This window comes from Gopherus flavomarginatus, chromosome 3 (assembly GCF_025201925.1).
Source record: "Gopherus flavomarginatus isolate rGopFla2 chromosome 3, rGopFla2.mat.asm, whole genome shotgun sequence".
Taxonomy (NCBI): domain Eukaryota; kingdom Metazoa; phylum Chordata; order Testudines; family Testudinidae; genus Gopherus; species Gopherus flavomarginatus.
Window position 1 is genome coordinate 22,021,658 of NC_066619.1, and position 16,496 is coordinate 22,038,153.

A 16,496-nucleotide genomic window follows, 5' to 3' on the forward strand; every position below is an offset into this window, starting at 1 on the left:
CAGAAAGCCTTCCACGCGGGCGACATATCTTGCCAAGTGGAAGCACTTCTCCCATTGGTGCGCCCAGCATAACTTTATTCCCGAAGGCGTATCGGTTCCCATTATCTTGGACTACTTATGGTACCTCAAGGAGCAGGGCCTGGCGCTTTCTTCGATAAGGGTGCATCTGGCTGCGATTTCCACCTTCCATCCTGGGGAATCTGGCAGTTCGACCTTCTCTCATCCTATAGTTTCCAGGTTCCTTAAGGCCTTGGAGCAACTCTATTCTCAGGTTAAGCGCCCTTCCCCTACCTGGGATCTCAACCTTGTATTAGCTAGGCTCACGGGCCCTCCCTTTGAGCCGTTAGCCACATGCTCGCCACTGTACCTATCCTGGAAGACAGCCTTCCTCGTCGCTATCACCTCGGCCAGAGGAGTATCGGAGCTTCGTGCTTTGATAGTAGATCCCCCGTATATGATATTCCACAAGGACAATGTACAGCTGTGACCGCACCCGGCTTTCCTTCCCAAGGTGGTCTCTGCCTTCCACATCAATCAAGACATTTTTCTACCAGTCTTCTTCCCGAAGCTGCACGCATCGCGCCGGGAACAACAGCTACATACCCTGGTTGTCTGCCCGGCCCTCGCCTTTTACATCCAGAGGACCAAACCTTTCAGACACTCGCCTCAGCTATTTGTAGTGGTCGCGGAGTGCATGAAAGGCATGCCTATCTCTTCCCAGAGGCTCTCATCCTGGGTGATGTCCTGTATCTGGACATGGTATGACTTGGCCCGCGTTCCGACTGGCTATCTCACTGCCCACTCTACTCGGGCTCAAGCCTCGTCTGCCGCTTTCCTGGCCCACGTTCCCATCCAGGAAATATGTCGCGCAGCTACCTGGTCTTCCGTCCATACTTTTGCATCCCACTATGCACTGGTCGAGCAGTCTAGAGACAATGCCGCCTTTGGCTCAGTGGTCTTACATTCCGCATCGTCTCGCTCCAACCCCGCCACCTAGGTAAGGCTTGGGAATCACCTAACTGGAATGGATATGAGCAAGCATTCGAAGAAGAAAAGACGGTTACTCACCTTTGTAACTGTTGTTCTTCGAGATGTGTTGCTCATATCCATTCCACAGCCGCCCTTCTTCCCCACTGTCGGAGTAGCCGGCAAGAAGGAACTGAGGAGTGGAGGGGCCGGCAGGTGTATGTATCCGGCACCATAGCGGCGCCACTTCAGGAGGTGCCCTGCCTTCCACTGAGTGTTGCTAAGGTAAAAATCTCCAACGAACGTGCACGCGGCGTGCGCACACCCTAACTGGAATGGATATGAGCAACACATCTCGAAGAACAACAGTTACAAAGGTGAGTAACCGTCTTTTCTCCTTCCTTATGTGCACATGCATCCTCATTTAGGGGTATGCCTGTAGTGGCTTTTCTTTAGCCCACTGCTCTTCGGTGTGTTGTACTTAGCATAACATTTTTTAACCCCATCTTAGTAAACACAGCCTCATGACAAGTTAAACTCTGTGAAGTAAGTTCTTAATTTGCTGTGATTTCCTGTCTTTGTTAAAGTATCTTGAAATCCTTTATCTCCTGCTTTGGCAGACACAATGATGCTTCCGTGAAGTGCTCTATTATCAAATGTGCATCTCATGGGCTCAACCAGTCACGTCTATGCATCTTCCAAGTATTCATTGAATAGGTACTTAAAATGCAACATACCTTCTTCAGTTGAAATCAAGATCTCACCACACTTTTAGATGGGCTTATTCCACCCAAAAGATTCCCAGCAACAAAGCTTCAGGATCTGACTGTTACCCACTGAAATCCACAAATGTGCAAACAAAGTCTTGCTGCAAAGATTGCACGAGGCATTGCTACTCTGTTGGGAAGAAGAAACTGTACCACAAGATTTTAAGGATGCTTGTTTCATTCAGCGCTATAAAAACAAAGGAGACAGAAGTAATTGTAATAGCCACAGAGGTGTATCTCTTCTTAACATCTTGGGAAGAATCTTAAGCCATATTCTTTTACTGAGCTTTCAGACTTTAGCTGAGAGAATCTATCCTGAGAGCCAGTGTGGCTTCCATTCTGGAAAGTCCACCATAGACATGGTCTTCTCTGTAAGACAACTGCAGAAAAAGTGCAGAGAGAAGCATGTTCCACTGTACATGGCTTTTATAGCTGTAACAAAAGGCTTTGACACGGTAAGTTGGTCAGGGCTTTACATTATTCTGAAGAAGCTTGGTTGGCCATCTATATTGCTAAACCTTGTGAAATCCTTACATAGTGGCATGAAGAAACTGTGATGTATGAAAACGAAGATATTGACTGGAGATTGTTTAACATCAACAGTGGAGTGAAGCAGGGTTGCGTACTGACTCCTACATTCTTTCCTGATTCAACATGTGTTTCATGATATTTGCAACGGTGTCTGTCTTAGCACTAGACATGATGGAGGTTTTTTAAAGATTTCAAGGCTCAGAGCTAAGACGAAGGTGAAGGAGATCATCATAAAGACCTGTTTGCAGATGATTCATCCCTTGTGGCTCTCACTGTTGATGCCCTACAACATCTTATTACCAAGTTCTCTAATTCATGCAGAGTCTTTGGGCTAGCAATAAGCTTGAAGACTGTCATGCACCAAGGCTCTTCAGAACCAGTTTCCAGATGTCACCTTCAATGGTATTTGTCCAGATGTTGTTGATAAATTTTGCTACCTTGGCTCTACTGTTACCAGCAATGTAGATCTTGATGCTGAGCTCACTAGCAGAATCAGCAAAGCACCCAGGAACTTTGACCTTTTTGCAAGACCGAGCCTTGAACAATAACAAATTCTCAACTAAAGTGAAAATCTGTATTTGAGATGTTTTATTCCCTCTCCCATATGGCTCAGAAGCATTGATGACTTACGCCAAACATAACAAAACACTAAAAATTTTCATATCAGATGCTTGCATAAAATTATTTGAATAAGATGGCCAGCCAGAGTGACAAATGTGGAAGTGTTAAATTGTTCTGGCATGTCATTCGTGGGAATGTTGATTAGTAAGAGAAGACTCTGGTGGTGATGATTGAATATCCTTTGGAATCTCTGTGGATGATTGGGAAAGGAGTGCAGAATGCCCCTCTGGTTGGCAGAGCCAACTTGTAGATGGAGTGAGGCAGACTGGATCAAGCTTTGTGGTGATTGGCGTCAGAAGGAAAGAATCTGCTGCTCGGATTTAGAGCATTGCTAGTGTGTGGGTGTGCCCTACCTGTGGATGGGACTGTCATTCGGACATTGGACTCAGTGGCCATCAAAGAAATCATTGGCACATACACTGTGCTCTATCAAGAGCTGCTGTGCCGCCCCCCCCCCCCCAAAATAAATCCATTCTTGAGAGCTATCCCCATTTTGTTGTGATCATTACTGAAGTGTCTGTGTGTCTTTTGGGGGCATGGGGAAAGCTGGGGGAAGTTGTAATCGGTCTTAACCGAATGGCCATTCTGACCTCTTTCCCGCATGAAATGCTTAACACAGTGAAATAGGGATAAGTCATTGCCTTAATACTTCTCGGACTCTGTATAAGAGCCTTGTCTTTGTATGTGCTAACTTCACATGGTTGAGTTCTAGTGGCCTGCTTCAGCCTTTTGGAATATCAGTCAAAGAGATCCTAAGCTGGCTAGTAATTAAAGGCTGTCTCCTCTACAGCTTATGTAGACATAATTTAGATCACTCAGAGGTGTGAATAAACCACCCCCCGAGCGACGTAAGTTACATCAACATAAGTGCCGGTGCGGGCAGGGCTATGTTGGTGAGAGAGCTGGCATAGCTACAGGTGCTCAGAGGGGTTGGAGTAGTTAAGCTGATGGGAGAGTTGTTTTACATTGGCTTAGAATGGCTACATTAGAGAGCTTACAGCTGCAAGCTGTCTAGCGCAGCCATAGCCTAATTTAAGATGGGGAGAAGCTTTTCAGAGAATATGTTGATATATTTGCTTATCTCTAGTGCCAAGATGTTTCTAGTGACAGGTACATAGGAAATATGTGACTCTATAAGAAAAGAACTGCCATCTTTAGATTGTGATGATAAGGAAGCGTCAGGCTATCAGGAGTGGCTCAGAAGCACGAGTATGAACCTCAAGGCAGACCGTTAAGAAGCAGGGCACAAATCCCAAATTGGTTGTGAATTCTGTAGTTATATTTCACCATCCAAGTATCTAGTGTGAACTCCTCAAGTACTATAACAGCCTTAACATGCAGTCTCAGACTCTGGTCCATCTTGATACCCAGGCAAGCTTGCCTTTGTCTTTTGCACCAAAAAGCATACCAATATGTTGTTTGTGCTCCTGAAGGACAAGTCGCTTGTCCCAGGTCATTTGCACTTTAGATCCTATACCAAAGACAACACGTGTAGCCATTCTATAATAAATTAACTAAAGATTTATTAACTAAGTAAAAGAAATGAGCATTATGTATAAGGCTAAAGCAGGTAAGCGCGCACGCATGCACGCGCACACACACACACACACACACACGAATGATAGTCTTAGGTTCCAAAAGGTAATATACAGCCTATTATAGAAGCTTTAAGGCTAACCCAGGGCAAGCACTGGGGATCCCTTGCTTATACTTAGAAATATTTGCCCGTCAGAGTCTAAGCAGCATAAAGATATTTCCTTCTTGTCAGGGATTTTTATTCCCTTCCCCCAGAGTTCAAGCTGATGGTTTGAGTCCTCATGTACATCTCCTCTTCATGGGTGTAAGGGTGGAGGGGAGCAATCAAAGACTTTTTTCCTTTGTTTCACAGTGGCTCATTTGGTTTCAGTTGGCCTTCTTGTGTGCAGAACCTAACATCTCCTGTAGGAAACCAGCCTTATGTTAATCAATGTATAACTCACCATGAAATAGGAAAAAAGCAGTTACTGAGGTTTACCATGCAAACACTTAATATAACCTTATAACAGATGTTAAGGGGTACAGATATTAAGTTAGAGTAATACATGCAGCATCCTACAAGCACTTCATGAAGTCTAAACACTAAGTACATTTTTATAAAACTAACACCTGTTTTGATAAAGCTAACACGCAGGTGAGCGAGACTGCTTTCCAGCTATGCATTTGACAGTGTTCAGCTGGGGCCTAGGGACCTTGGCATGAGCTGGCAGCTGGTCTGCCAGTGTCACAAAGAATATCATCATCTTTTGTCTATCAGATAATTTTCAACTGGCTAGAATTAATGGGTAGAAGTAGCACAAGTGGAATTTCTATTGGGACACTCCTCTATGAATTCAGATGCCTTTTATTTTTCATTACAGTACTTTTATTGTATATATGTACACTTTAAAATGAACTATGTAAAAATTTGACTCTCCTAGGCCAGAGTTGAGGATTTTGTTTCCCTTGCAGCAATTGGTGTCAAGTATCTCCCTAAAATAGAGCAGGAAATGTTTTTTGTTTGTTTGTTTTTAAAGTGAGGTATCAAGTATTTAAGTGTAAACATGGATTCTTTTGATTTAATAGTGAATTTTCTTCTTAACGCAAGCTTTGCCATGCTATTATACTAGTTCATAAATCATATTATTAATAATCTATGCTACGGAGATCGTTTGTTGTAGGTAAGTCTATACTGGAGGCACTTGAGCTACTTTTTAAATCCAGTAGAACAAATACGTTGAGCCCTAGGAATACAGTTTTCTGGAATGCAGCTTCTCAGGATAAAAAGCATTCCAAAGCGCAAGTATTTCTGAATGTATGTAAGTGGCAAACAAATGACACTGCGTTCTAATAAATGCCAAGAAAACGGAACTGCTGAATCTATCTAAGGCCCCAGTCCCACTTTGGGATCAGCTGTGCTTGTACGCCACAAGTTTTTGATTGTGTAAGAAAGCAGGGCATTTCTGCAGTTAGTTATAATGAATAAGCAAAGAGGCTATTTGCTAGCATATATATACCTGCCCCTGGATATTTCCATTACATGCATCTGAGGAAGTGGGTATTCACCCACGAAAGCTCATGCTCCAAAACGTCTGTTAGTCTATAAGATGCCACAGGATTCTTTGCTGCTAAAAACATGGGCAACCTTAATTCTGGCATTTCTTAACTTTTGAGTGCTTGACATGGAAAAAAATTAACATTCTTTAAATGTAGGTGTAATGGGGTCACACTCACCTCTTGCGAGTGCCCTGTAGCCAAGTGCGTGTGCCTATACGCTCCCTCTACTGGTTTGTGGTGGGTCTTTGCTGACTCAGCCCTCTGGCCGAATCTCACACAATCTGTATGTGAAATAAAAACAAAGCAAACCCCTTCCAGGGGACAAGTCCAACTGAGCCTATCTCAAAGCCCTCAATAAGGTCTGTTGATCTGCAGCCTTATCTTTGAGCTTGCTCCTCAATCAGTCCAGCAAGACCTTTTTGTTCATGCGATGGCAGAAGGAGGAGGCTCCATTGAGTAGCTGCTGCTAAACTCTGTAATCTGCTTCCATGAGTGTAATGTTTAGTGTACATCCCCTTAATTATGTAGTAATAGAACTATTTTACAAGAATTAAATTTATATGGCACTTGCAGTTCTTGGTTTCTGACCAGCTAACAAACTGGAACTGAAGAAAATGGCAACATATCTCAAAATCCATCCTTGAAACTGCATATGGATGTAACCTTCAAACTTCACCCCAGCATTAAACAAATATCTTCCCCATCAGCAAACCAAAGGAGAAAACATATTTATGGCCAATAATGAGTTCTATTCAAAAACTTTTCTTCAGTTTCAAGGGTAAAAACATTCTGAAAGGGCCTTCTTAGACAATCCGAAGTCCCCCAGTAATATTTAATGTCAAAATTCAGTTCCTGGGTAATAAGCAAGCAGTGTTCATCCCAGACTATTGTGAGTGGAGGCTTTTGGATAGTTGTGTAGCCACATTCCTTAATAGCCTTTTTTTCCTAAGACTAGCTTGCAAGAGTAGCTTCAAATAGAGGATACTCAGTGACTTGGCTAAAAGATCACAAAGATTTGGGTTGTCACGGCAAGGTTCATGTCTGGAAGAACATGTTGCAACTCTCAAATGTTTGAGATTGAAACAGTGGTGCTCAACCACTGCTGAACACAAGCTTTGTTTTGGCCGCCTGCTGAGCATAGTCTTTTAAAGAATAGTTTTGGTTCTGAAGAGTGAGTTTGGGCCTTCCTGCTGTTAATTACTTAGTTAGTACATGTGCCTAGACTGGTGCATGTAGTAGAAGTATATGTGTCTGCTATGTGACCCCTGCTGGCTCATTAGGACAGCAGGTTATGACTTGTGGAGTGTCAGTTCTTGTGCTCTGCACTTCAAAATATAAATACAAAGTGTGTTTAGCTTTCCACTATTGACACAGCTTCTCTCCTGTGGAATTTGTCCCTACCCCATACAATACTGTGGTGCCAAGTTCTCTCCTATTGTGGAGCTTTGTGGCAGAGGCATCTAATAATAGCGCTTTTATGTGAAACTTTTCAGTTTCACGACTCTGAATAAATATTAAGAACCTTTTCCTTTTTGCTAGTAAGGTAAAGAGAAATTTTCTTTGGCTTATGATGATCCTACATTTAAGATCTCCAATTATGTCCTCTTCAAAGTCAAGATGTGAACTGCTTCCTGTTATAGCTATGCATTGTACAGTGTAAAGAACTGCTGTTCATTCTTCAGTGTATTCCTCTCTCGTGTCCCAGTTTTCCTTCTAGTGCAGCTAACCTATCTAATGTATTAACCATTTTCACAGATGTTCTTGATCTTACTGTCTCATCCAGTTGCACATTTTGCTCATTCAGTCTAAAGCCTGCTCCTGTGGAAAAATAACATATTTTGTTTAACACTGAGGCATAGTGAGTCCAGTCTGAAACACCATCTTCAAAGCAACCTACCTTTGATCTACATTGCCCTGTAGAGCCCTGGCCAGAAGGTGTGGAAGGCAGAGTTCTCTCTGTGGTACCCAGTCCCTAACCTGCAGTCTCTCTGTGGGGCTGTGGCTTTGCATACAGAGGAGGGGATAAGGTATTGTCATTCCCATCCACGGTATGAGGAATTCACACACTGCTGACTAAGTTTAGTGGGAGATTTCACAGGAGTAGGACTATTTCTGACAAAAAGGCAGCAGCCAGCCAGAGACAGCCTGCTTGTAGGGAATTGTGTTGACAAAGTGATGGTGTGACACAGTGGGTAGGGGAAGCAGGCATGGAGTTTCTGCTGAGATAACTATGATGCATCCATGGAGCACCATGTGTCTAGGCGTGGAGGACATCAATTATATATACCATATATACTCGTTCCTAAGCTGAATTTTTTTAGTAAAAAAGGGAAGGACCATAGAAGGGGGTTGGCTTTTGAACGGGTATAGAGAGGGAGAGGCGGGACACAGCTCCTCCCCCCAACAGAGGGAGCCAGGAGAGGCAGCAGAGCCAGAAGGGACAAGGCGGGGCCAGAGTCTCTCCACTTCTGGCCACGCTGCTTTCCCCAGCCTCCGAAGCAGCTGCAGCTCTGGGGCTGGCAGGCTGCAGCTGTGCCGTTCGGCCCCGCCCCCAGAGCAGGCTGTGGCTGTGCCTCCCTGCCTGCTGGAGCACTCTGTGGCCGTGCTGCCTGGTCTGGCCTGTTGGAGCAGCTCCAGCCAGGCCAGAAACATCCTTCCCTGGCCCTCCCCAGATAGGGTGGGAAGGAATGGGATGGGGAGAGTGTGAGGGTCCTGGGCTGGGGTGGGGTCACGTGGAGGGTGGTCACAGGGGTTACTCCCCTGACTCCCAGCTTCTCCCCCACCCCCTAAAAATTTTTTTTCCCCCACCAGTTGCTGTCTCAGCCTGTCAAGGTAAGCAGCTGGTACGCCAGAACACTTTGTTTATTTAGGTTTACCTGTGTTCCTGTGGACGCTCAGGGTAAACAAACCATCCCAGCCCATCAGCAGCTTATCTTGATGGCCCAGGATCCAATGTTTGCTGACCCTGTTTATAAAAGTTTTCCATTTTTATTTATCCATCTTGCGGGGGGTCGGCTTATAAACGAACTGTCTTATGAATGAGTATATATGGTGTGTGTGTGTGTATTTGTTTATCTATCTATATCTATTGTGGCGGGGGAGGCGAGCAGGATTTTTAGTTCCCCTGTCTTAATTTTAGTTTGCATTTGCTAGAAACCTACAAAAACTTCCATTACTTATAGACTTTAAGGCCAGAAAGGACCATCATGATCATGCGATTCTCAACTGGAGGTATGTGCACCCATGGGAGTACACAGAGGTCTTCCAGAGGATACATCAACTGATCTAGCTATTTCCATAGTTTTACAACAGGCTATGTAAAAAGCACTAGCGAAGTCAATGCAAACTAAAATGTCATACAGACAATGACTTGTTTATACTGCTCTGCATACTGAAATGTAAATACAATATTTCTATTCTAATTGATTTATAATGATATATGGTAAAAATGAGAGAGTCAGCAATTTTTCAGTAAGTGTGCTGTGACGCTTTTGAATTTTTAGGTCTGATTTGTAAGCAAGTAGTTTTAAAATGAGGTGAAACTTTGGGTATGCAAGACATACGAGACTCCTGCAAGGGGTACAGTAGTCTGAAAAGGTTGAGAGTCACTGATCTAGTCTGACCACCTTTATGTCTCAGGTCACAGAACATCACCCACCCACTAATAGGCCCATAACCTCCTGTTGAGTTGCTTAAGTCCTTTAAATCTTGATATAAAGTCTTCAAGTTACAGAGAATCCACTCTTTACTTTAGTTCAAAGTGATGAGTGATCCATACCCCGTACTGTACAGGAAGGTGAAAAACCCCCATTGTCTTTACTAATTTGACCTGGGGGGAAGTTCCTTCCTAATCCCCAATGTGACAGTCAGTTAGATCCTGAGCATGTGGGCAAGATCCACCAGCCAGACCCCTGGGAAAAAATTCTCTATAGTAACTCGAGCCCTCCTCATCTAGTGTCCTGTTTCCAGCTGCTGGAGATACTTGCTACAAGCAGTCATGGATGGGCAATATACCATTGTAGGCAGTCTCATCACACCATCCCCTCCATAAACGTCTCAGGTTGGGTCTTAAAACGAGTTAGGTTTTTTACCTCCCCATCTTTCCTTTGAAAGCTGTTCCAGAACTTCACTTCTCTGATTATTAGAAACCTTCATCTAATTTGATGCCTAAACTTATTGATTGCCAGTTTATATCTATTTCTTCTTGTGCCAACATGGGCCTTTGACTGGCTGTAACAAAACCTTTTTTACCCTCTCCTTTTGGGCAGGCAGTCATTGAAATACACTTGTTTGGAAAGGAATTAATATCCTTGTTGGAACTGGAAGCCAAGATCAATAGAGTTGTTTTTAAAAATAACTTAAGGTCAGAGCCTCAGCTGATTTAAATTAACTTAAATGATGATATGTCTATGCATCTTAGCTGAAGATTGGCCTATAAAGTTTTTGAAGGGTTTTGAGAGTAGGAAAATCAAGTTAAACAGGTTATGATATTTTTTAAAATAAATCTCTTGGGTTTTATAGGGGCATAGGCTAACATTTGCCAAGTGGGTTTTTTTTAATGGTTTTCAGAGTTGCCTTCCTTTCATATCTGTTGTCCTGTGTCACTTCATAACTGTTTGTTTGGTTTTATGGTAATTGACAGCTAGTCTAGCTGTGTAAAATAAAATTGCTCCTTTCACTTTGGGGGAGGGGGGGGGGAAAAATCAGCATGCAGTGTTGCACTTTGGATGAGACAATTGCATTAGATTATTTCAGAAAGATTCATTTAATAATCTGATGCCCTACAGCTGCATCCTGTGCTGCCCTTTGGAGACAAGAGTTAAGAGATTATTTTGGACCTAACTCGTTTTTTGTAAGGTTGCTGCTCATATGCTATTGTAGATAGGGCACTATCAGATGGCCATCCTGTTCCTCCTTATAACAGAGTAGGACTCACCACTGTGGCACCTCCTGCTGGTTGTCCTGGGAATTAGCTCAGTCTTTTTGCAGGGCACCCTCCTCCGGTGGTGTATCGCCTGCCATCACTTCTGCTTCAGACCCATGTCACCTCAAGGATTGCGGCATCCTCTTCAGGACACAGCCCTCTGGCCATGCCCCATTTTGTTCTCGCCCCTCCCCTCCCCCTGGGGGAGCAGCAGTCATCTGTCCAGCCATTTGCCTCTGTGGCCGACTGCAGTCCAAGGTTCTAACCACTTGTCTCAGTGGCAAACTGCAGCCCTTCACTGGTCACTCCCCTCAGTTGCAAGTGGGGGCAGAGGCAGACCCGGGCCCCTTACTGCCACAGTTCCCGACCCAGGGACCTTCTAGGCGGCAGCCACATGCTGCATCTCCTTCAACCCCCACCGTCCGTTTCCCTAGGCCACTTCCCCATAGCCCTAGCACCTTCTCTGCCCTTGTATCCAGGCTTCAGTCTTTCAGCTAGTCAGGCTGGAACACCCTCTTGCTCCCCTGACCTGGCTCATCACTGTTCTGTCCAGGGTTCTAGTGGTTCCCTCAGCCCTTCAAGGATCCAGTTCTTTCTCCCTGGGCTCCCAAGAGGGAACTGACTCCTTTGCCTCGCAGCTTTCTTCATATATGAGCCTGCTTTGCCCTGATTGGCTGCTCCTTGCAGCCCCTCACTGATTGGCTGTCTGCTGCGTAGCCTCCCCAGGGCTGCTTTTAACTGTTTCTCCACCAGTGTGAGGCAAATGCTCCCTCACACTCCTCTTCAGCCTACAGACTTGATCAGCCCTAATGATGCAGACCAATTTCTCTTCTCTGTAATAAGGCTTGTCAGAGGGATATGTTATGCTTTTAATACTTTGGGAACAAACAAAAACCACTGTTAATGTAGAGTTCTAAGACACTAGATCCTGTCACTATCACCTGTAGGCAGTGTGAGACGTGGGTGAGGTAATATCTTTTATTGGACCACCTGCTGTTGATGACAGAGACAAGCTTTCGAGCTACATACAGCTTTTCAGGTCTGAGAAAGGTACTCAGAGCATTACCACCCAATATAAGATTGAACAAAATGAAACAATCTGTTCAATAGATACCACTCTCACTTTGTCCTAATATCCTGGAACTGACGTGGCTACAACACACTGCATACAGGAGTTGTGTACTTCTATCTCCAGATTTCCTCTGCATTTCTTGATTGCCTGTTACTCCCTCACCCCCACTGCCCTTGCCTTTTTTGGCTCTTGGGTAGTAGTGTGGTTGCTAGAGTCTGGTTGACCATAATAGCAGATTTTATGTTGCTTTCATCTTCACAAGAGAAAAGCATCATTGTATTGGGAGAAGAAACAGAAGGGGAAGCTAATAGGGCTAACCAGTGAAACCAACCACCCTAAAATTAGTAGTAATGATGAGTAAGTCATTTTCGTTATAGTGTATTCTCCTTTTCTCCATTTTTTTTAAACTTCCCTGCTCATGGAGTTGCCAGTTTCCTTCCTGATGCTATACTGTAGAAAGATTCAGATTCAAACTGAGCAAACCACCTTGATATTTACTTCATTTGCATGTTTCTGCACTTAGGAACATAGGAGTTGCCACACTGGATTGGCCTTGGGGTCCATCTAGTCCACTCCAGTATCCTGTTTCTGACACTGGCCATTACCAGAGGCTCCACAGGAAGGTGTAAGAACCCTGCTGTAGGCAGAGGTAGGATAATCTGCTCCCACATTAGGCCTCAGACTTATCTCTATAAGTAGAGACTTCTGTAAGCCTGGATGCAGTAGGTTTAATATCCCTCCCAAAATTTTTGGCATTATTAATTATAACTCTGGACATTCTTACCCATATAAATGTCCAGTCCTATTTTGAATCTTGCTAATTTCTTGGCCACGATGAATTCCACAGTCTAATTATATATTCTGTGCAAAAGTATTTCCTTTTATCATTTTTGAGCTTGCCACCTTTTAATTTCACTGACTGCCCCCTTTGTTCCTGTGTTGTGGGGTTCAACAGAAATTTAACATGATCTGCTTAGACAAGTTGGTAGCATGGAAGTACAAGAACTCTCCTTAGTGAATCTGCCATTGTGAGATATCCAGTGTACACGGTTTGATTAAGCATGAAATGTTTGGTTGCCTATCTAAAGTTTGAGGCCTGCACATGAGTAATGGAGCCTCTTTGCCTGTGCCTGTCCCTCACCTTGTTTATTTGTTTAAACTCTGCCAAACCTGTTCATCAACGCAGCAGCCAGCATATTAGTGCTCATTAGCACAGCTGTTTCCCAGCACGCCTGTGTTGACTTTCTGCTCCTAAAAATCACCTGTGTCCCTAAGTTTGCTTATTTTTTCTTCCACTTCTAGTTAAAGTTCCACATTATTTGCATTTAAGAAAAGTCAGTGGATTGCAATGACATACGGGAAATTCAAATTTATAGGCAGATGCACTTTTGTTCTGAGCTAAAATCATTGTTTTCATTCCTGTAAATGTGTGTGTGTTTGTTTTTAAAAAGATTCTGGAGTAAAATATTTTGTAAATTTTTTTCATTTATTTTTATGCTTTTATTTGGGCAAAGTGAGAGAAACAAAAATGTAAAGATTAAAATTTGTTTAGCTTTTTTTCTAAGAAGACTTTTGAACCTGTTGTGCTCTTCATGCATTACTATAGCAAATAAATATGCAAAATGGAAAGCACATTGAACAGGGTTATGAGTATTAGAGCACAAGGTAGTTCTTTTAAAACCCTGAAGGGTGGAGACACTATAGGTGGAGTTTAGTACTTTTTAAACTCCTCTTTCACCCACAGGCATTTCTTTGTAGCTGTCTTTGATATGAATCATCATTATACCTAGCAGTTCTTTGAATACCTTCTTAGTTATGTTAAAGCTTTGCTAAACGTCTGGAAACATAAGCTGAGGCGTATGTCTGCTTGTAAAATAGATTTGGGATTTATGTTAATACTGCTGGCTTTTACTACTCTTGGATATGGTACATTGCTGGTTCTGATTGTGAGCAAGAAATAAGGTAAGGACAAAAGTCGGAAATATTTTTCTCCTGAATGTAAGTGTATCTTTATTCGAGAGACAAGGTGGGTGAGGTAATATCTTGGATCATCTTCTGTTGGTGAGAGAGACAAGCTTTTGCGCTTACACAGAGCTCTTCTTCAGGTTCTTTATTCAAGAGCAGTCAGTAAGAGTGTCATGCTTTGTTTTCGGAGTGGTATCTGAGACTTATATAACAGTGAAAACACAGTGTGCCTTATTTCTTATCTGAAAGGATCCAGAATGTGCTTGGTGTGATATAAACACACAGGGAGACACAATCTGTACCCTGAAGAGTTTATACTCTAAACAGAAAAGACAAAGTGCAATAGACAAAATATAAGCAAAATGTTTGAGGTGATATTTCCTAAGCATTAGGTGCAACTAATCCTTGTGCCTTTTTGCATCTTCCTACAGTACAGCCAAGCAAAAGAAATGCTTATAGCAACAAAACAATTTTAATAGGCATTCTGTCACAATAAGGCTGCTTTTTTTAACTGTCTTCTGACCGCTGCTATTTACTTTTTCTGCTAAGTTTTTATTTTGCTCTTAAAAATTGTGTTAAGACTAGATGATCATGTTGGTCCCTTCTGACCCTAAAGTCTATGAGAAGTTCACCAGTATTAACTTGAAAATGGCATGGTGTTGTTTATTCCCTTACTGCTTTTAAATTTAAAAATCTCCTAACAAAACATAGAGCTCTGTCTTTTGCAAATATTGCCCAGTCATTCTGGACCACACAAAAAGCAAAGGCTTTACCGTAACTTTAAATGTGTTTAGGTGAGCTTGCAAAACAAAGCACTTCCCCCCACACCCAGATGTAACCATCTCTTATCTGCCATGATTGTATCACCATGCACAGGCAGATACTATTTTGGAGGAAATCACTAAAAATTCTTCAGAGCACTTAAATATTGAACTGATTGTTAGTTTATAAAAATGAATGCGGAGAGTATTGTTGCCTCCCTCATGGCTTATCTCTGTAAGAGAAATGTAGGTTAGTTGCTTGAGCCAAGTTATGTGCATAATTGTCAACATTTTAAAGTGCTCTAGGGCAGCATTTCCCAAGCTCTTGGAAGCTGAGCCCCTCTTCAGGAAAATGACTTCAGTTGTGCTCTCTTCTGTTGGAAAAAGTGGATAGAGTTCAGAGAGGAGCCCCGAGAATTATTAAAGGATTAGAAAACCTGCTTTACAGTGATCCACTCAAGTAGAAGGTTAAGGAGTCAATTTGTTCCAGCCTGTAAGTACTCACATGGGCTCTTTGATCTAGCAGGTAAATTTATAGCAGATGATCCAATTGGAATCATCAGATGATTCAACTGGAAATTGAAGCTAGACAAATTCAGGCTGGAAATAAGGTGTAAATTTTTAACAGTGAGAATAATCAACCATTGGAATAATTTTACTAAGGGTCATGGTGAATTCATCATCACTGTCCATTTTAAAATCGAGATCTTTTTCTAAAAGATCTGCTCTAGAAATTATTCAGGGGAAGTTCTTGGCCTGTGTTATATAGGAGGGCAGACTACATGATGACAATGGTCCCTTCCGACTGTGGAATCTATGAATCCTACCATGTCAGCGGAGCAGCATGAAGGAAACTTGTGCTGCTACTTTGCTCCAGCTTCAGCTGGTTCTTTGCATCCTCCAGTGGGCATGGTGCTCTGTGATCTGGAAAATGATGCTGTAATTCTCTGCAGTTCTCAATATGAACTAACTAGAGCCTGAGAATCACTTTGTCTGTAGCTTCTGGAAGGTTTTATATGCATTCTGTTGAATGTGAGCACTTGTGCTAGCATTTTACAAACATTGTCTAAAGATCCTGATATCCCAATTAAGGTAAATACTAACCCTTTTTACAAAGGAAGGAAACAAACGCAGGAAGATTAAGTGACTTGACTAAGGCTCAAGAAGGAGTCTGACAGTGCCCTTGTCAGAATGCAGGACTTTCTTGCACTATACCACACTGACTCTCTTGCACTTTAAGTTTGGCTACAAAGGGAAGAGGGTATCAGAGGGGTAGCCGTGTTAGTCTGGGTCTGTAAAAGCCGACGAAGTGAGTATTCACCCACATCTGACGAAGTGAGTATTCACCCACGAAAGCTCATGCTCCGAAACGTTTGTTAGTCTATAAGGTGCCACAGGACTCTTTGCTGCTTTTAAAGGGAAGAGAGATATGAGCAGCTGGCTCAGTTATGGACAATCACCTGGCTGGAGCTTCTAGCAACGGAAGTTATGTGTAAGCAGCTTGAGTGGTGTTGGTGTTCCTTTCTTCCACAAATGGACGCGTGCATGCCAGTTTATCAATAGACTGGCCACACATCTTAAGTCCCAGAGGCCAATCTGTGAGGTAGAAATATTATTTTTTAATGAGCAGAAGTATGTTTGATCCCTGAAGTCAGAGGGAAGGAGTCACAGCTGAGGGCTTTGTGGGTCCCAAAGATCAACCCTAGAAAAAGTCACTAAAAGTCTATGAACATGCTTAGCAGAATTTATCAGCTGTGTAATATTACCATTCACTGTTATGTTACCTCGGGGTTTGTAGAGAGGGGTGTGTGCATGTC

The 16,496-nt window shown here is 42.9% G+C and overlaps 1 protein-coding gene and 1 long non-coding RNA gene across 8 annotated transcripts in view; one reads left to right on the forward strand and one right to left on the reverse strand.

The window, feature by feature from the left end:
- Positions 1-16,496, forward strand: part of NEDD4L (NEDD4 like E3 ubiquitin protein ligase) — a 359,045-nt gene that overhangs the window by 101,208 nt on the left and 241,341 nt on the right. Inside the window, exon 1 of one of the 7 annotated variants that reach the window (XM_050944659.1) lies at positions 13,836-13,915. The exons of the other annotated variants lie outside the window; for them this stretch is intronic. The gene's annotated coding sequence lies outside the window, so the exon portion shown is untranslated. Of the gene's footprint in view, positions 1-13,835; positions 13,916-16,496 lie in introns of those variants that run through there. 7 annotated transcript variants of the gene reach the window in all.
- LOC127047012 (uncharacterized) lies at positions 4,398-11,484 on the reverse strand. Its single transcript, XR_007773263.1, has 4 exons — positions 10,894-11,484; positions 8,834-8,922; positions 6,135-7,775; positions 4,398-4,823 (listed from the first exon to the last, which is right to left on the reverse strand). It is a non-coding gene; the product is annotated as an uncharacterized LOC127047012 (long non-coding RNA).